The 17,083-nt window shown below is 30.9% G+C and overlaps 1 protein-coding gene across 1 annotated transcript in view; it reads right to left on the reverse strand.

Moving 5' to 3' along the window:
* Positions 1–17,083, reverse strand: part of LOC118182444 (carbonic anhydrase-related protein 10-like) — a 1,559,317-nt gene that overhangs the window by 1,274,999 nt on the left and 267,235 nt on the right. The gene's annotated exons all lie outside the window — the stretch shown is intronic.

The following is a 17,083-nucleotide window of genomic DNA, read 5'->3' on the forward strand; positions in this document are numbered from 1 at the left end:
AATACCATTTAATGCATAACTGAAGAAGCTATTGTGCACCCTCTAAAGAATTCCATGCTATGTAATTTAAAACATAAAATCTGAATTCTAAAACAACATGCATAAAAGATGCGAAATCTATTTAAAAATTCAGCTGCTGGGGATCATTTTAAAAATGGAGCCATCAGCGGGCATTTAATTGGTGAAAATTGCTGCAACAACACATTTAAACCACCTGATGTCGTACTCAGAGATAGTTTGTGAGGGTCATTTGTTTCGCAGAGAGTTATGAGTCATTAATTTCCACAGATGCAACGCAATTAGAACGTTTTAATAAATGTCGCTACGAATGTTGCCTCATTAACTGCAATCCAGTTAGAGATTCCAGGTACGACGAAAGTCAAATATTATTGAGAATAGCGGTGTAAGGGAAATGGAGTAACCAATAAATTGAGTCTACTCTTTGGAGAAATTATGTTTGATTATATAATCGAAAGGACTAGACTCCAGCAGCTACTGTTTATTACTCTGAATATAACAGTTTCTCCCTTCTTTCTTTCGAAATGTTTCATGTCTGATCTTAGAACATTAGTCAACTTTGACAGAATTACCACTCACTCCCATAAATTGCGATATTTCTGATTTTTAAGAACTATTTGCTGAATTAATTGTTAATATTTAAGACTTACCTTGTTTTCTGAGAGAACAAATATTCGAACTGAAAGAATGTATTATATGCATTTAATCAGGGTAGTCCAAGTTCTCATTTTTTAGAAATTTTATTAACCAGATAAGATTTCTCGCGAAATTTAATTTGAAAAAGATTCGTGCACATTTTATGCTAATTCGCTGCTAATTAAGTTAGCTTTATTTTGACCAAATATTTAATTTATCTGGTGTTCGCTGTGCCTGTGAAACACCATCCTCACTGAAAGATTGAATGAGAGAGATTTTTAGACAGTTTTCTCTTAAATTCATACCCTGCACATAGGGCAATCCTAATGCTTTACAATCCATATCATGCCTACAATGGGTGCATGTTATTTTGTTTTATTTGATAAGCTTGGATTGTTTCAAATAAATGAATGATATTCATTCAAATAATTAAAGCATTTTCGGTATTTCGTATTTTATTTATTACATTTGGGAAAAGTGCATGTAATGGAGTAAAAGCATATGCCTTCCTGTCTATGGCACATATTCATTCTTCAGTTGCATCCGTTCATTTACCTCGTAATTTGTATAAATTATTTGCATAATTACAACAGTCTTTTCTTCTTTATATGTGTACTTTAAAATTGCACTACATTTTTTATTTCTATTATTTACTGTTGTATTTTAAAATTCAGAGGATATTGTTTATTATTAGATGGTTGGTTTACTTTCTATTTCAGAAAGTTCCTTTTTTTTTTTTTTGGTTCTTTTTGATTACCTTTAAAACCTAAGAATTTACATAATCTTCAAAGACTGCTTACATAAGATTTTATTTAAATTTAAGGCTTAAGAGGATTAGAAAGCATTCTAGGTCTATCTGAGGAGAAGGGATATTTTCGTGGAACATTTTGACGAAACCTGAGTCGCATTCATGTTACGCATGGGAAGAAACATGATACTTCCTATTCGCATAGCCTGTTCAGCGGAATTTGAAACCGGATCGAACTACAAGTGTTCAGAAATTTTATCGCTTTGCCGTTAGAGGGCTAAAGCTTAGGATAGAGTTTATATAGAACTAATATTTAATTCCAGAAAAATGTGCCTTTACAAAAAATTTCTTTTTCCTTTTTATTCATCACCTTAATTCAGCTCCTATTTTTACAAAATCCCTTTCTCTACCAACAGTTTTAATAAATTATTCATTTTGTAACAAAATTTATGTACATACCTACTGTACGTTTTAATAATAATAATAATAATTTAAAAATAAAGGCAATGAAATGTATCGGTCGATATGTCTAATTGCATATGCATCGCAAATTTAAAGCACATGTCAGTAATAATTCATTAATAGCACATAATTGAAATCTGAAAATATTGTCAAGTCTGGGATTATTGCACAAAAATTTTATTTTAAAATGTGCTTAAGTTAAAAGTCTCAAATACCATTACTCATTTTTAAACTTCAGACAGCTGCAAATTTGAGATATGTATTGCATAGACCCATGTAAAATAACCACGCCAGGAAAGTTTACCATCATTTGCCCTTACAAATCTTCCCACGTACTTGGCCAAACGAGAGTTGTGTAACATCCATCGATTTTCACAAAATGTTACAGCACTGATTTGGGCGGCAACTATGCTTAACTCTTAATTTCCTTCGGTGTATTCTCGCTCTTTGCGTGTGTAGAGAGAAAAGCATACATGGAATAACGTAACTGCTATTATTTTTCCTTTTGGTCCTGAACTTGATTAGAATGAGGCATTTGCTATTGGAATTTAACTCTGAAAATGGTTATATGTATTATTTCTAGCCAAATCTCGTTCCAGCCAACTCTTTAAACTTTTAATCCCTTATAAACGCTAGAAATTTCAGCACGCTAAACATGTTACGATAAAATATAGAGGAAATTTTGAAACAATTTATTTACTTCTATAAAATGGTACTTTTATAACTTTAATAAATATACAATCAATCGTCAGTAACTACTTGCAACAACTTGCAGCCAGTTGTCGACAATATATTGAGAATGCTAGAAAAGGAAGACTGAAATATCAATCTCAGACGTATTAGGTTATGTGAGAAAAAATGTGTATTAAATAAATAATAGTTGAGTATTATTATAGATTAGTTACAAAATTGCTAGTAACACGTCTTCCCAGCACCTCTTAGATTTTCTCGATGGCGCCTGTGTATGGGGAACATGTTGTCTATTCGGTTGGTTTCTTTGTGAACAGGAAGTTGCATACAAGCAGACGAAGGTATGTTTCAGTTTTTGTGCATGAAAATAATTTTTTTCTTCGACTGATGCAGCGTAAGGAGCGACGAAATGTCTGAGGATGTTATCTCTATACTCTTGAGCAGTCAGTGTCCCACTTATTGTAATGTATGGATTGATACGACCATTTACAAAAATAATGACTCACATCATTACTTTGCGTATTGAAAATCAAAATCGATGGCTTTGTAGAGTCTATTAGGTTTTTCAAAGAAGAAAACATGAAAAATGAGGAATCGGATCGCCGGGAATTGAACTCTTAACCTCCAGGTTGCTAACTTGTCGTGCTAATCACTCCACGAATATAAAGAGGGAAAGAATTCCTTATATTATCCATTACATAAACATGGGCTGAGGGAAGGGGGTTAAGTCGCCAATTCGGGTGGCGACGAATTATCATTCACTACGTATTAGTTCGTATGCCATTTGTAGAAACATTTAAGAATTTTTTGGAAAGAGGGATGTGCCCTCACCTGGCTTCGAAATCTTGACCTTCCGAATGCTAGTCAGAAATGCGTCCATTTATACCACAAAGTAACTCTGTGTGGAAAGAGAAAATTCCTTCCAAATTTTTACACAAACAAAGGTTTGTGTGAAAACAAAGGTGAATATCTTTTTCATTTCTATTGAATAAAACTTAGTATGCAAACATTTGCATCTTCTCAAGAAGTACAGTAAAGCACAACTCTTCTGAGGGGGGAAAAAATTAGTCCATTCATTTCTCACATCAGACATTCTCCAGTGTTGGTAGCCTACGGGAAACATGATTGCCTATTGTTAAATAATTACACAGCAAAGGTCTGCGAGCATAATGGATACGGCTACAGAATCGGTTTTGAACATTTTCAGGTGAAATATTTCTTTCAGAAACTTTAAAAGTTAAGTTTCTGCTGATCATTAGCGCTTACAACACAAAGGTAGGTCTATGGCCATGCGCTGATATTTGTCTTACATTTCCAGTCTACAGAAGTCTGTCGCGTATTCTAGAGTAATCCATTCATTAGTGTTATCAAACTGTTTCCGTCACATGCCTTTCGGTTTGAGGCTCTTTTCCCCAACCGATAACCTTGACTAATGGACCAATGGACTCGGCTAATCATATTGTTCAGGATTAATTCTTTTAATTATTTTTTTAACTTTCTGATTGAAAATGCCATTTATAATATCACAGAAAATAACTCAGAATGCATATATTTATTTACAGATATGGAAAATAATCTTTCCTCCAGTTTTCCTTATCGCTCAAAAACCTTATGCAGTTTACTTCTCATCAAAATCCTGATCGTCGTTAAATGTTTTCAACAATGAATTTCAAATGCTAGAGATCTATCTTAAGGCTCACGCCAGCAGAGCGTCTTTTCTAATAATAATAGAAATGTAAATGCTACAATTCTGTCAGACTACTGCTAATTTTTATAGATCACCCTTTAAATTCCTAAGAACAGTATTATTTGATGATAAAATATATGACATGGGGTATCTTTCAGAGCACTATTGTTAAAGTTGTGATTAAAGTTAGTATTGCAAATATAATAATATTAAACAACTTTCTCACAAAATCAGAATTTACGCTTATTGTTAATAAATTAAGGATTAAAGTTTTAGAAACTGGAAACACATGTTTGACAAAATTGAAAAGAAAAAAGCTGTTTTTGAAATTAACAAGCTTTTTCGCAAACATTAATATCTATATTAATAGTAAAACGCTTTATTATTGCTATAAATGATTTATGCAGTTCCCTTATTTCGATGGAGCAAAGTGGAGGAAAAATCTACATAACGTTAAATAGTAGGACACAATTTCTGAAATTTATACAGTAAATTGAAAATAAAGTGTAAATACATTTGATATTACACTTCCCGTGCATATTAAACATTGAAACACAAGATGAATATTTTGGATTTGTTAATGCTTTTCCATTTCTAGTTACCTTACTTAAAAGCAATAACTCGTACTCAATGGTTTTGTAGAATAAACTCCTTTTAAAATCATTTCACTAAGAAACCATCTGATTCGATTATGTGTTACGTTTACCAAATATTTATCTTTTTGTTACAAATTTTAAAGGTAGTTGTTCTTCATAATTAACAAGTTCATAGAGATACGTAAACTTCTAGTTTAGTTCCGATTTTCATTCAGCCCTATTTGTACCATAATAATAAATTTGCTATTGCCGTAAAAATCATATTTTTTGTCAAGTTTTGCAATGCAGTCATTTGTTTAATAATGTATTTTTATGTAATTATTCATACTTAAGGAAAAAGTACAAACACCGCGTTCGTGCCTGCGCACCTGTATTGTAATTCGCGCATGCGCATCTGTAATGTTATGATTAGACGAGTTTGAGAATTGTCATCGACGGTGTATGAGGGCTGGTCACAACAATAATTTAATAATGAGTGATTGTAATTTAATTATGGGAATTAATAAAGTAACGAACCAGCGTACTTATTATAGTGTGTGATTATTGGGATGAGACCCAAACACACCGTATTCATGACACGGCAAAAACTTTTAAACATCTTAAATTAATTCATTCAAAAAGAATTGAAAAGTTGTAAGATATTTTATCTCTTTTTACTTGCCTTCATATTGTAATTGAAAGCACGTTCGGCTACCACTCGGAATGTCCGGAGTTAGAGTCTCGGCGAGGTATTTATTAATTTTCTCTTCTTTTCTGTTCCAAAATAATTCTAAAACATACTTTTCTATGTAATTATTTTTTTTCAGAATTCATATTTCAAAATTAGTTAGTTGCCTTGAATAAGATCCTATAACAGAAAATCATAAATTATTTTGAATTCGAATCTTAAATGCTTGGACATAATAAGATCGGGAATAACGTTTGGAAAGCGAAATCGCACTTGACTAAACATTCCAGCTTGTTTCACACTCTGTGAATGGTTAAACATTTAAAACCAAGGGCGTTAACCCTTTGCAGAACATTCTAACAAAAAAAGAGAGAAAAAAGTGTGAAATAACAAAAATCGTTGAAAATTTAATTAACAATTGCAAAAGATATTAATAAAAGCAGATACAGGGAAAAGTGGACGGAGCACTAGAACTTCGTCAAGTGACTTTTACAGGTATTGCTCCGCCGCACTACCGTACCCGCTGGGCATTCGGTTTGCCCGCATCGGATGCCAGCCTAACAAGATATTTACATAGAAACTTTGCATTAATTCTAGACTTACGTACTAAATATATAATTACAAAGACACAGTATACAATTATTACAAAGAAATTAACCGATTAACAAAAGTTGGAGTATGGCAGATTAATATAACATAATTACTTCGAACATGCATCATACAAACATTCATTGTACATCGGACATTGTACATTGTACTTCATACAAACAATATATTTACATTATCTAATTACATCGAATTACATTAAACACCTTTTTAAGGAACTAATTAGTGAAGAATTTTTGTGCATCTCCTAGTACTTTGTCGTATTCCTAAGGCAAATTATCTTGTTAATACATTTATTAATAAAAGCAACAAAATGTCACCTAATTGACTTTAATAACTTCAGAAATTTTGCTCAAAATACTATAAAGGACCTTTAAAAAGATGTACCCATGGCACTCTACGTCAGCCGCAGTAAATGTATATTTTACTCATGGATTTAAAATAATCTGCTTTGTTTCCAATTCGGCAATTAAATGGTGAGGTCTTAAAATCTGCGCAGGCATCTCGAACATAGCTGAAGATAAAATAACCGAAAACGATGTATAGAAGAAATTTTTATTTCTAACCCAGCTAATTAATAAGAGAAAAATATACCGGAATGAAATTCTGCCCGAAAAGGCTTTGAATTTATCTGTAATGCCTTCGTTTGTAAGAAGTTAAATGTCAAGATATCAATGATAGCAGTGATTGAGATGATGACAATAACTGTTCCGCTTTTCATCTACAAAATGTTTGCTATCCTTTATTAACTCTGCATGTTGTTTTGCCTAAATTTCTAGTATCTTCAACTAGAGTATTCAAAATCATTGCAAAGAAATAGCATATAATATGCTATGAAGTATAACATTAATTTGTTATTCAGATCGAATTTCTGTTACAGCGTTAAGTAATGTAAAAGTTTTATTTTGGTGTTCTTATTTTGAAATTATACCCAACATTTATTCATTTGTGACTTGAACCACTTTCGCAAATTTTCTGTTTTAACACATGATGTGCTTACTCTCTTTATATATTTGACAGAACTTTACAATTTTACCTAAATGACAAATAAGGAACGACTTCGAAGAATTGAAGATTTAATCAGGAAAAGGATGACACATTACAAGCCGTAATTGGGCTTTAATTTTCAGCTTGTGCCTTGGGACTCACCAAGGCTATGCGGCCCATTTATATACGTAATCGCTTAATTTAAATGGTTTGCCACACCTGGTAATAACTCTAAGACCATTAGTACCACAGGAAAGTAATTTAATTATACACTTGACCTTTTCCGTATTTCATTTTATAATCCTTCGCCGTCATCTAACATTTCATGCTTTCGCATATTACATGAAATTTAGAAACTTCAAATGGTGATGACTACTTGAAAAATGTGATACTTTAGCAATAATATTTTTAACGTGAATCATGTACTGTTTTAAAAATACTTGGCGATCGTCTATGGAAAGCAAACCAGGATTCCTCTGCAGACACGTTTAGTCATTTAGAAGATTGCCTCATTAATAAATGATAAATTAACTGCATTATTGCGCAAACGAAGAACTACTTAAAAAATCAAATTTCATTAATTATGCGTTTTAGAATATGTAATCATTTCGACTCCATTGAACTGTAATAGTATCTTTGAAATGCATTGCACTACACAATGATCTATACTTATTTAGTTTATATCTGACCTTATATATTATTTTTTGTGAAATTAATACACATCATCTCTGTTCTGTTTTTAGGTAAAGATATTCGCTACTTCAGGTTTGAGTTACAACGTTTATCGAAGGTAGTACTGCATTAAAAGCATATGACTGAAGTCGTTTAGTTATCAGGCAATTATTTTAATATATGCTGGTAATAAAATTCCTTCCTTTTGCTTGTGTGGTATATCTGAGATGTAAGAAATTAAAGGGAAACTTATGAAAAATACCTTTATTTGTGATGCATAAATAAAGAACGTTTTGTGATTTACATGATACTTAATTCAGACATTATTACGTTTTCTAAATGCCAAAAGTTTGCTCTGTAAAAACATTTAGATAAAAAACATGCATGAAAACAAAGAATGACAAACCGTTGTATTTCCATTATACTGTTTAGTATAAGTTATAGAATATGTGTACCTCAAACGGAAATACAGATATCTTAACGTCTTCCTATGACAGACACTTGAAGCCTGTAGAACGATCATCTCTTCTTCTACGACAGTAGATTAAAGACACTGAAAACTCCGAAAAAAGATTAGTGGCTTGAAATCGCCATATTGAAACATACCTCACGTATTCAGAAGAACTGTGTTTCAATTAAAGTGCTCTCCAGTACTGTGAAATATTCTAGCTATCAAAATATTCATCCATTGAATACGTTAGCTGGAGACGGGTACTATAGTACGTTAGGCTAATCTCTGGCTCTATTGCTTCGACTAAAAGCATTAATTGTAATGATGATGTTCATCTATGTACTTACTGCAGAACCTTTGTTACAAATATGCAGATCGTTGCAATAGTTTAACATCATTCTTTTCTCGACAAGTAAACCACTGTCTGATATATTTCTACAGACTAATAATCCGCCAAACACTTTTGGTGAGACGAAAAAGGAACTGGTTAAATCTTGAATTAGACTGCACAGTCTCTAATCAGCACTCCCATTTCTTTTCTATTTTTTAATCCTTGAATTTCAGAGGTTGCGTTTAAAATTCATTATGCTATATTGAAGTTTAGCGCTCTTCGATGAAAAGAAAGGAATAAAAGGCTAGTAGCCACATTATTTAAATGAAAAAGTATAAAATAAGGGAGAAAAATTTCAGAATAAGAGGAAACCCTTCAAATCAGGGATCCTAGACAATATCTATTCCACGTAATGTATTTGCAATTGATTGTGGATTTGGTGGATACCTTTTAATTTCCGTTGTAGTTACTGATATATTAGTAAATATTATTTAATAATAAATCATAAATGTTCTAACTAATTTTATTTCATTAAATACTACGTAAGTATTATTTAATAAAATAAAATAAATTTAGTTAGTTAATAAATCATACACGTTCATATAAAATCAGTTGTGATTTTAGAAAAAGAATTTGATTAACCAATTTGAAAAAAAAAAAAAAAAAACTTTGCTTTCTCTCCGTACTAAGCAAAAGAGACAAACTTCTATGTACTTTTTGTCTGATTGCAAATTGATATTAGTTTAGACAAATAAAAATTAGAACAAGTTAAATTCAAAACACACAAAATGTTTTCAAATTACAAACAAATTATAACACACAATTTCGCTAACGAGAAGAAAAGAAAGCTGTATATGGGAAAAAATTTTTAATGCAAACTGAATACATTTAACGTAATAGAAATGTTGATGATTTATTTCTCTTTTTTTTTTAATAATCAGATTTAACGCCCTAATTTTGTGCAGGAATGTAACTAAATTTATTTTACTATCAAGATATCAGTTAATTTATTATTTTTCTCATGATAAGCAATTATCGTGGGCTGTGTTTTGTTCATTCTGCTTCGTTCACGATTTGTTTTCTTCTACTTCATTGTTTGTGATGTTTCGTGTTTAGTTGGAAAGAATTTTTATTATGTAGCCCAAGTTGTTGATTTAAATACAGTGTGATATATTCTGAAAAATGCAAGACTGCAATGCAGTTAAAAGTGCTCCAGGCGAAATAGTTTTTTGTCAAGTGCTGAAATGCACTACAAAGCATTAATTCTCATTTCAGAATGTACGTAAAACGCTTTAAAGGTGACATTCAGAAACAGGAATAATTTGATGAGAGATTTTCTTTATTAGAAAATATGTATATCGAATTTTCCATTCGCGTAGAGAATTTTCTTGAACCGTTTTAAAAGTAAATACAAATCTCAATGATGCTGGTGATGAAAGACGCCTCTTTCTTAAATACCACTTTCGTGATTAATCCCTGCTATTGAAGTTTCTAAATATTATTTGATTTATTTCATAAATTTTGAGAAAAGAAGTTATGTCTATTATATAAGAAATACGGAAGTAGTTGGAAGTATCTTCAGAGCAATATGTAGTCTCCACTGAAAGAAACGAAAATGTGTTAGGATATGAACTCCTTCCTGCCCATTGTTTACCAGAAAGAACCACTATATAATATTCCTTAGTGTAAGGTTTATTTCAAATAAGCAGTTAAGACTTATATAATTAGTATGTTTTCTCTACAGACGTTTGTAAATTAAAAATAAAATATAGTTGAATTTATAACAGAAATAATATGAAACTTCAGTGTCTATGATAACATCAAAGTTTGACTAGTTCGTAATTTTAATGATGGAACGCAGATAAAAGTTATCGTGAAATCTACAAAATATTGACAATGGGAAAACCCATGGCTAATTTATTATGAAGGTCCTCGCTCTTTCGGAGAGTTCAGTACACTTTATAATAGACATAAATCGAGACTGGAAATATGAAAACATATCTGAAAATTTATTTCTGCATTAATAAGAAAGGATTATAGAAAAAAAAGAAGAAAAGAATTTTACTTTCATAAAGAAGCTGAACGAAGTTCCAAGTAAGAATAGTTAGGGCAACAACTTAATGTGGTCTTCCTTAATTCGGTAAATGATAAATAGTAGTACAAAATCCCTAATAAGCGTGGAGCGAATTATCACTATGCGTGAAAGTAAACACAAAGTTAGATCAAGGTTTAAGTAAACCTTTTTATTTAACAGAACTTAGAACATAACTGCACGTCCTTGTGCTAACAAAATGAACCACAGCTAAGTGAATACAACTAAGGGAACAAAACAGTCATTTTCAATTTAAACGACGAATAGTAGTCGAAAACTGCACAATTAAATTTTAATCCAAACTTTCTCATCAATTTGAACCTGCGTACCAATTTTAAATGTCGGCAGGATAAAGCAAAGCCGAATAATTACAACTTCAGAGCTGGCAGGAACTAAACGTAGTGATCCTGCGCAGACCAGAAGCACGCTCTGTCTGACAACCCCAAAACCTCAGTTTAAATACTATCTAACCTCATTTACATTCTGGTAAGAAAAAAGAAAGAAGGAGTAATAGTGAAGACTGAAACTGTAAATAACTGGTTAATTAAAAAAGATAATGTTATAACCTTAAATAACACAAAAATAACACTAAGTAACCAAATGAAGAAATTCAGTGTAATAATTAGCAAAAATATTTGTTTAGAGTCTTAGAGAAACGTTGCTTTTACCGCAGCAGCAAAGCTTAGACGAAGTTGGACTAAGCTCCGATGAAGCTGCAGTCAGTGACAAGTTTTTGCTTCTTCTTACTAATTATATCGTTGAATTTCTTCTGTATTCTGTTAACTACAGAAAGTGATTTTCCTCAAGTTCTTCAAGGAATGTGTTCAATGAATTGCCACCACCTATGGAATATTAGGTGGTTCACGTTTTATCCTCAAACTTTCTTAGTAACAAATTAAAAATATGCGGAAAAAATTGCAAGAATGTTTTTTGTTACTCTTCTCTCTGCACGTTAGTTCACTGCCAATGAATCCAGATTGGTGTAGAGTTATCGTACATAGTACTCTAAAACATCCTACATATGTTAGATTAGGTTATAATCAGAAAACTTTGAAGGTAATTCTATATTTGTAATACCTTCGGACTGTTCTTGCAGCAATACTAGCATAAATACTCACTGTAACAACTTGTATTACAGTCCTGTAAGAAATCTCTCTCAGCTGCAAGCAAATATGTTTAATAAATTATTTGATGCCAGTATGCATCAGTTGTACATTTGTGTCTGACTAAAGTATTAAAATAATGCCTTTTCTTCTCTTTAAAAAAATGTACCTCTGATATGGTACTACATTTCCGTTAGTTGTTAGCATAAAAGGTGATAAACAGTAAAGATGCTTATTTCAAACAAATTTCACGCACTTTAATTAGTTTGTACATTTTCCTTGTGCATTATTCTGCGAAAAGAAGTTTAATATTTAGAATAAAATACTATTGCCTCTTCAAATGGAAAATTTCAATCAGAGACGTTCTAGGTATGCAAACACATTTCAGATTTTATAGTATCACCTGTATATTGAATTCTCAAAACGTGATTGAGGGAGGCACTCATAACTAAGCGAATTGAGGTTTCCTTCTGTAATAAGTTCTATTGTTCGTCAGCTTCCAGTTCTGTTTATATGGGAATTCTGAATTTGCTGTAGGGAATACACTGTGTAATTAAAGCGGTTTATTTGTGATTCAATGATTTCAGTTTGCTGAATTAATCACAAGGCTGCATTTCCATTTGTGGCACATAAGCGTACCGTAACATAACTGGTTATGTGACAAGTGATAGAAATTTTGTATACGTAAGTCATTTATTTACTAATGCACTGTAATACTGCAGTAATAAATCAATTACTTATACAAAATTTATATCACACCAAAATAAATGCGTAGTAAATAATTTAAGGTACACGAGTTTGCCGAGTATTCAATAAATCTGAATCCTGTGAGAACATCGCAAAAGTAATTTTGCTTGCATAAAAGCTCAGCTAATATATTTTATGATTAAGAGGCCAGTTATGTATAACGCATTCTTTAGTTGTGTACTTGGAGAAGAAGGAGTTTCTTTTAAAGATCAATGTGTATTAAAAAAAATAGAAATAACTTTAGAATATATTCTGCTATTGTATTTTCTGCATGATTAACAAACCTGAGAACATAGCAGTTTTAATTACAAATGCATTAATGATGGCTTTTTATTAAACAATAATACCACTCATTCATAAAAAAGGCAAAAACTAAATATAAAATTTAAATGAAAGCAGAAAGGCAGCCTTCTGTATCTTTTATAATTGAGAGTACGTAAAAATGTGGGAATTATCAACTACTCCTGACTTGATATCAAGGATAAAATAAGATAAAAAAAGCGTTTTCAAATGAAACTAATTGGTTAATCAGTAGTTTAAGAATATGATGATACTCTGATTAATAAGTAAAGGTGAAATCTTATCGCTCTATTTCTTTCACTAATATTTTCGACCATTACAGATGTTACAGATGTTATACTTAACTTTCAGACTTTAAGCATTAGTTTTTAAATCTTATTTATTGTGTAAATTTACATCTTACTTCATTGATCAGTGAGAATAATGGACAGTTTTTTTCATAAAATGATATGTAAATATGCCTTTGTTAATTATCTGCATTTGCAGTGCTCGGTGTGTTTTCTGGCAACATGTGCATATGGTCTCAGTTTTTATTTTGTAATTACAGTTTTCGTAAATGATGAATTGGTTAATTCTTAACGTTATAATAATTGGTGCACAACATTTTCTATCAGACTTATTTTATATTAAAGATTAAATCCACTGAAGTTAAGGCTGTACGTCTCATGCTACTACTTTCAGTACAAATTAGTTATAAAATAGTCTTTTTACATTAATTTTGTTGGTTTACCACCACCACCACCCCCTCAGCCCCAGAAAAATTTCATCCATGCAGAATATTTGCGTAAAATTTCAAAAAACGCTGAAGTTGTTATACCTTTGAGCAACGAATATTAATTTAAAAATTTTAAAGAAATCGTTATTCTCTCCTTCAGGGTTTAGTACATTTATCTATTATTTCTTGTTGAATACTGCAAAATATTAACCAACTCTAAAAATAATGAGGTTGAAGATTATATAAATTTACGCTTCCATCATAAACTTCCATTTTCTTTGTTATTATTATTTTGCATATTTCATTGTTACACGAGCAAAAATTTAGCATTCGTTTTTTTACAACCAAACTACTTCATGACCCTTTGAAAACAACCGAATCAAAACGCTAAACAACAAATAGGAAATTGAAAAATCTCTCCTTTTCATCGAGAATGGTAAAAATTTCTTTTTCACAACACTAAAAATGAGATTTCTTTCATCTTAGATGCGAGACTAACGCATGATCGCTTTTCTAACTGCTTGTTGCATAAATTTAAAAACAAGCACAATAAAGCATTCTTTCTCTCCGAATTCTTTTCCCATTTGTTTATCACAGTTAAGAATTTCTTTCTGGCTTCTGAGAAATAATTTAAGACTATCTGTCCCTGGGAAAAATTTTCGATTTAATCCTCATTTTTCTGTGATTTCCTTATACAAATATAATGTTTTTATATATCGTTGTAAATTGGCATGGGATAAGAAAAGCTATCAAAAGCCTTTTGATACGAAAGATAAGTAATGTGAATATTATTCACGCATCAAAATAGGTGAGGAATTGCTTTTTAATAAGAATACGTTTTTTCCAACTCTTCCCACTTTTCAATAATAAAAGAATACTATAGAAAACGGTGTTATTGACTAACAAAATGAATAACAGCGCGAAGATATTAAACTGTTTTGTTTATTTTAATCAAGCTATGTTAATGCTTTCATTTGCAGAGCTAATTTTCCAAAAAATATTTATAAAAAACTTTTTACTGCAAACTTTTGTAATATTTGCCGATTTAAATTAGTTTCAGTCTTACCAAATTGTTCTACATGAGATATCGCACTTTTTATTGCATATACGTTTAAAATTATATCTAGCATTAAATGAGAATGCAATTTAAGCACCGTTTAACCATTTATAATAAAATTAAATTTATTACTGAAACCTGTCTCATATATTAGCCAGGAAAGGAATATTTTGCGTAATAGGAAATGATGTATCAAATTTTTGTATAAACAGGTTCAGTACTTGGAATTGGAAGAACTGAGACTGAATATTCTCCGCACACACCATAAAAACAGTATGTTGTTTTTTTGTTTTCAAAAAACAATTTGACGCCCAGACTCAAACAGCTTTAACAAAATGCTTTATCAAAAGTTGAAAATTTGCTAATGTCATAAAAATGTAACTAATTATTAGAAAAAGAGTTTCATAAGTAATATATTTTAACAGTGCATTTATAGTCCATTTTAAAATAAATATATTTGTTATCAGTTTTTAAACATAACATACATATTTCGCTCTTATTTTATATTTTTATTTACACAAACATGACATATTTCACCCTTGTTTTATATTTTTATATACACAAACATTTTCGTTCAACATAAATTCGTAAACGTTCCTCACATTTCATTTCCTGATCACAGATTTCGGGTTTTCTGAAAAACATTCCTTTCTACATTTACAAAATTTAATTATAATGCATTCGTCGGCAAATAAAAAAGATGGTATAAACAAACAGTTACTAAGATAGCTATTATCTTATGTGCATTCAAGGACCCTTCTTTTAACTACATTTTGTGCGTTGCTGATAAAAAATTCGAAAAAGAAGAGGTACTATTGTAGACGTCTGGGTGCACCTGTCCATCAAGTTCGGAGAAAAATACTCAAAGCGTAATTCTCTGACAAAACGTTCAGCACTGACAACGAAATAAAATAAGACGTGCATAAATAACCGTACATTCAGTGTTACTGAAGTGCTGATACACCTGCACTAAGCATGCAGAAGACTACGTTAAAATCAATAAAATGTTTTTAATCCTTTTTATGCATAGCCCCATAGTAGAAAGATGTGAAGGTCACTTTTAAGTTATTCGTCTTACTTCACTCTGTATAGATACTGTTACACTTTCATATCGCTCTAATAACTTATAGCAGTAAACTGTATTATACCTGTATTTTCATATTTTAACAATGAACTATATCATAGCAGTATTTATATTATAGCATAATTTAGCAGTATACTTATAAAAGTTTAGCAATAATTATATTTTTCTTTAATAATTTAAGAGGAATACTATTATTTCAAGACCTAATTCCCCATTATCTATTCGTATAGGTTATGCAAGGAAAGATAGTGGCTCATGTAAGAATTTTAGAATTGTTAAAGCCGAAATTTCTTTCATAAAATCAAGTTTTTTGACATAGCAAATTTTATGCCAAAATGCATTACATCGAAATTTACTAAGAACTATTTTTTCCAAAACTAAGAAGTAGCTATATTCCCTATAAATTAAAAACATAACGATTGATGTCCGTTAAAAATGAAGATCTTATGTCTTTAAATATTAAGTACTGTTTTCAGTAGCACCAGAAGTCATAATTTCGTGTAACGAGAAAAACCTTAAATGTCAAAATCAGCAGAAATACCGTTTTAACAATAACCTTTAAGGCGTTTTAATCTAAATGCATTATTGAAACTTAAATTTTATATTCTTTAATTCTTTGCATTTAAAATTAAAGATTATTAAGCATAAAATGCCATCATTTTAAGTATTTGTTTTGATTTATTTGTTATGCTATTTAATAATTCAAAAGCATGTCTGTCTAGGTACGCTTAGCGAACAATTTTAAGAGCATACAACTTGCACGTGAGGAAATTCTAGTCAATATTGACGAAATACCATTCCTTATGAGATTCGGCACACCAACGGCCGAGCGGTAAAATCATTCAACAAAGCAAACCTTTCGAGATTCGAAAGCGGGAACAAATTAACATTCCCACAACTTCAGACGATTGTTCAATAGATACGATGTGTTGATTTGAAATTTGGATTTAACAGTTAAGGTAGTTGTGGTTTTTATAAGAAATGTTTATTATTTGCTGTCTTTGCAATCAACGATATAATTCATTTCAGGCGTAGGAGTGCTGGATTAGGAGTATTACGTACGGGTGGCTGCCCGCACATTATGCTGAAAAGGGTTCAAATTTAGAGTACACACACATATATATATATATAATTGATCGGGAATTAAAATATCATATTTCTGTATGTAATTTCATTACCTTATTTTCTTCAATTTGCCTATATGTTATTTAAAAAAAGTTAAATATTGTTGCCCCAGAAAAAAACGTTTAATATTGTTTCTGTCACTGTAACATTAGAGAGAAGATCCGACATCTTTATTAGGTAGTCAAAAATATATTTATCTTAAGCTAAGTATCAAATTAATTGGTTTGTTCTTATTACTGCTTTTTTCATTTCAAATAAATAGAAATCATAGACATGCGAAATGTAAGATGCAGTAAAATTAATGTTCTG

This window comes from Stegodyphus dumicola, chromosome X1 (assembly GCF_044657685.1).
Source record: "Stegodyphus dumicola isolate Sdum_Otavi_A_Nest chromosome X1, ASM4465768v1".
NCBI lineage: Eukaryota > Metazoa > Arthropoda > Arachnida > Araneae > Eresidae > Stegodyphus > Stegodyphus dumicola.